At 50.2% G+C, this 4,910-nt stretch overlaps 1 protein-coding gene across 1 annotated transcript in view; it reads left to right on the top strand.

The window, feature by feature from the left end:
- ablim2 (actin binding LIM protein family, member 2) overlaps positions 1 to 2,189 on the top strand; it is an 87,896-nt gene extending 85,707 nt beyond the window's left edge. The window contains exon 19 of the mRNA XM_056300226.1: positions 1 to 2,189. This exon is cut by the window's left edge and continues 406 nt beyond it. The gene's annotated coding sequence lies outside the window, so the exon portion shown is untranslated.
- Positions 2,190 to 4,910: the final 2,721 nt, after the last annotated feature.

Below are 4,910 nucleotides of genomic sequence, written 5' to 3' on the forward strand. Positions count from 1 at the left end.
TGTCTGATCAGCACCATGGTACCACCCTTCACACCTGTAGAACATCATGCCAACCTGTCTGATCAGCACCATGATACTACCCTTCACACCTGTAGAACATCATGCCAACCTGTCTGATCAGCACCATGGTACCACCCTTCACACCTATAGAACATCATACCAACCTGTCTGATCAGCACCATGGTACCACCCTTCACACCTGTAGAACATCATGCCAACCTGTCTGATCAGCACCATGGTACCACCCTGCACACATGTAGAACATCATGCCAACCTGTCTGATCAGCACCATGGTACCACCCTGCACACCTGTAGAACATCATGCCAACCTCTCTGACCAACCAGAGTAGCGGCGTTCAGTGGGGACATGCTCAACCGTGTTCCCGTTTCAGCAACACAAGGCAGCGTCGGTCACCTAGCTTTTCGTGTGCGATGTGGTCTGAATGTTCTTTTGACAACCTGACCGAGGAGGCAGAGGGAGCTGCATCTGCATGGCCTGCGTCTCTGCTCCTCTGCTCCTCCCCGCCTCTGCCCAATGTGAATTCTGCACCACCCCGCATCCTTCTCATACCCAACTAGGCAAAAATAAGATAATCAGCTTTTTTCCCCCCTAACGTTTGCGTAGGACTCCATCGGAGATTTTGTGGCTTTTGGCTGTTCTGTGTGCAGACCTCGTCTTGTTTTCTGGCTCGACCCTTCTGTTCACCAGCAGTTTGTCTCCTCGGTTTCTCGGTTCTGTTGCCCTGTCCTCCGCTCTCTATTCGTTGCTTGCCTAATTCTCAACGTCTCTCTGCATGTCTGTCTCCATCTCTCTCACTGCGTTTGTCCTGGCGTCAACTAGCTTAGCGACGAGAAGAAGCAAGCCGCGAGTCCGTGATCCACGCGACATGCCGGTTATTCGAGCTTCTCGCCAGATGGGGGCGGTGATGCGACTGACATGCACGCATTCATATCATAGATCATCGAGACCAAAGACGAGAGACAGGAAACTGGTTTGAGCTTCTGATCTTTTCTGATCTCTGACTTCAAAAAAAAAGTTGAAAGCACCTTATCGTATACTTTTTACCCCAATCCCACCCCCACTTTTATGAAAAGGGGAGAGATTTGTGTGCGCCTGATGTGTAGGGAAAGCACTCCTTCATCTTCCAAAGGAAAGCTGTAAATCAGCACACGTGAAGCCTCCTCCGAGAGAGCGGGGTTTGGGGGGGTTGGGGAACATGGCAGGGATCCACAAAGACAAGGAGGAGTTGCATATAGCCGACACACCGAGAGGGCTTCAGGGTGGACGGGCGCGCGCCGTCAAGCGCGTGGCGTTACCAGAGTGGCACGCACTCGCATCACGAGAGGAAAGTGAACATTATTTTTATAAGCTATTTTTTTGACGTGCGGAGGGGATCACCAAGCGGAGGCAATGAGCAGCGGAGGGGGTCGTAATGCTGACTTTATAACGCGCCATAGTCACTCATATTTAGACCTTCGACGGCCACTGAAGTATAAAAGCCAAGGTCTCAGCCGATTTAAACGCAGATACGCTAACTGTGCTACAGCGCCCCCTACATATAGAGGCTTATATCCCTTTATAGCGTTTGTAAGCAACATTGCATAAAGCTGCACATGCATAGCTGGAAATATATCAGCTTTACTTACTTTTGGGACGGCGAATCAACTTGGCGACTAACCCAAGCTGTATGTGGACATGTGCCGGACATGTAGCGAATATATGTGTCTGGTAGGCCGCTGTACAAGCCACGGCGTACACCTGCCCTCTGGGCGTGCATGGGAAGGGCAGGATGGGGTTGTCCAAAAACCTCAGATTTGAAATGGATGGAGGGGAAAAAAAACAACCTTCATCTGTGTGGTTTCTGCTATGTTTCTGTTCGACTGGTTTCTGATTTCCTGTTCCAGTTATGTCAGATGAGACGCCCGGGTCAGCTGCTGACAGCAGCCCGTGCTAGATGTTTATTTATTTGCAATATTGTGGAAAGGGGTTCTTGTCATTAGGGGCAAACAGGCGTAGCGCTGAACGACTTGTGCCGAGACAGATTTAGAAAATATATCAAGTTTTGATTTCAATCTCAGTAAACGTATCGACTCCAGAGTCGCTGCTCCTGTCAGTAACACACTAACTGTATTACTGCTCCTGTCGTTAATACAGTTAGTGTGTTACTGCTGCTGTCAGTAACACACTAACCGTGTTAGTGCTCCTGCCAGTAAGACACTAGCCATGTTACTGCTCCTGCCAGTAACACACTAATTGTGTTACTGCTCCTGCCAGTAACACACTAACTGTGTTACTGCTGCTGTCAGTAACACAGTTAGTGTGTTACTGCTGCTGTCAGTAACACACTAACTACATTACTGCTGCTGTCAGTAACACACTAACTACGTTACTGCTGCTGTCAGTAACACACTAACCGTCTAACTGCTCCTGTAAGTAACACACTAACTGTGTTACTGACAGCAGCAGTAATACAGTTAGTGTGTTACTGCTCCTGTCAGTAACACAGTTAGTGTGTTACTGCTCCTGTAAGTAACACACTAACTGTGCTACTGCTCCTGTAAGTAACACACTGTGTTACTGCTCCTGTAAGTAACACAGTTAGTGTGTTACTGCTCCTGTAAGTAACACACTAACTGTGTTACTGCTCCTGCCAGTAACACACTAACTGTGTTACTACTCCTGTAAGTAACACACTAACTGTGTTACTGCTCCTGTAAGTAACACACTAACTGTGTTACTGCTCCTGTCAGTAACACAGTTAGTGTGTTACTGCTCCTGTAAGTAACACACTAACTGTGTTACTGCTCCTGTCAGTAACACAGCTAATGTGTTACTGCTCCTGTCAGTAACACACTAACTGTGTTACTGCTCCTGTAAGTAACACACTAACTGTGTTACTGCTCCTGTAAGTAACACACTAACTGTGTTACTGCTCCTGTCAGTAACACAGTTAGTGTGTTACTGCTCCTGTCAGTAACACACTAACTGTGTTACTGCTCCTGTCAGTAACACAGCTAGTGTGTTACTGCTCCTGTCAGTAACACACTAACTGTGTTACTGCTCCTGTCAGTAACACAGCTAGTGTGTTACTGCTCCTGTAAGTAACACACTAACTGTGTTACTGCTCCTATAAGTAACACAGTTAGTGTGTTACTGCTCCTGTCAGTAACACACTAACTGTGTTACTGACAGGAGCAGTAACACACTAACTGTGTTACTGCTCCTGTCAGTAACACAGCTAGTGTGTTACTGCTCCTGTCAGTAACACAGTTAGTGTGTTACTGCTCCTGTCAGTAACACACTAGCTGTGGTCACAGACCGCCTTGTCTGACTTCTAACACCTGTCTGTTATTAAAGTGCTTTATTCAAAGCGGTGGCGCTGCAGTGGATTGTGGTGCTTGAGTTTCTCTCAGTTGAACGCCGACTTCCTCTTCCTGCTGATGGGGCGGTCGCACTGTGACGTGTACACAGAAGCGTGAACGTGATGGCGGCAGGGACAGGTCAGCTTTGTGTCGGTCTCTGTTGAGGCGTTGCAAAGGTCAAAGTTCACCATGTTCACCAAGGCTATCCATGGAGTGCATTGGGCAAGGACAGAACGCATCAAGTTTGGGGCATCTGGGCAGGCTAGCGGTCTATCCCGTTGCCTACCAACACAGGGATCAGCGGTTCGAATCCCCGTGTTACCTCCGGCTTGGTCGGGCGTACCTAAAGACACAATTGGCTGTGTTTGCGGGTGGGAAGCCAGATGTGGGTATGTGTCCTGGTCGCTGTACAAGCGCCTCCTCTGGTCGGTCGGGGCGCCTGTTCGGGGGAAGGGGGAACTGGGGGGAATAGCGTGATCCTCCCACACGCTACATCCCGCTGGTGAAACTCCTCACTGTCAGGTGAAAAGAAGACTCCACATGTATCGGAGGAGGCGTGTGGTAGTCTGCAGCCCTCCCCGGATCGGCAGAGGGGGTGGGGCAGCAAACGGGATGGCTCGGAGGGTGGGGTAATTGGCTGGATACAATCGGGGAGAAAAGGGGGGAAAAAGATCCACAAAAAAAAGAAGAACGTATCAAGTTTGAACGCTTGTAGAAACAGTCACGCCGGCCAAGGCCGCAGACGTTTGTTTACTGTCGCCGTCACTGAACGAAAGTCAAACTGACCACACGGCTAGAAGGGAGTCAGCCGCCCCAGATAGCATCCGGGCCACTTCAGGCAGTGATGCGGCACTGGTGGCCTTCTTCTGGCCCTGACAAAATGGATGTGAGCCTGAAGTGGCCCGCATGTATAACAGCAAATATGGCCCCAAATATGCCAAATCACATGTGGGGCCTTTTTTGGCAAAGAGGCGGTGCTCTGGGCAACATGTGATCTGGATGTGGCCCTGAAGTGGCCCCGTGTGGTAAATGGTGAATATGGCCCAAATATCACAAAGCAAATATGGGCCACCTTTGGCAAATATGTGGCACATGCGGCATTGCTATGACTTGGTTCTGGCCCAAATCTGGCAAACAGGATCGGACCACCCAAGTGCCCTCATTCCACTCGGTATGTGGCCCGGATGAAGTGTCGGGCGTGAGACGGGTCGGGGCCACAGCAGGTTTGCTACCTGGGCAGCAACGCGTGGCTTGCCCGGCGCGAGGGGTTTTGACCCCTGCAGACAGGCCTGCGACGCGTCGGCCATGCTAGGTGTGCGACCCGCACCGCTCTTGTTTGACACTTCTGGATTTCACAATCGCCAAGGATGGAGTCATGTCCTTCCCCATTGCACGACATGCTATCAGCAGCAGACAGGACTCAGTGTGAGGAGGGGACAACTAAACGTGTTCGCTTGTTTTGCAACATAGCAGCCGGACCACACGAGTGTCTCGTCTCGTAATCGAGACAGGTGGAGTTCGGTGGTTGCTTCTGCTGTCACCGTTGT

This window comes from Lampris incognitus, chromosome 20 (genome assembly GCF_029633865.1).
Source record: "Lampris incognitus isolate fLamInc1 chromosome 20, fLamInc1.hap2, whole genome shotgun sequence".
NCBI lineage: Eukaryota > Metazoa > Chordata > Actinopteri > Lampriformes > Lampridae > Lampris > Lampris incognitus.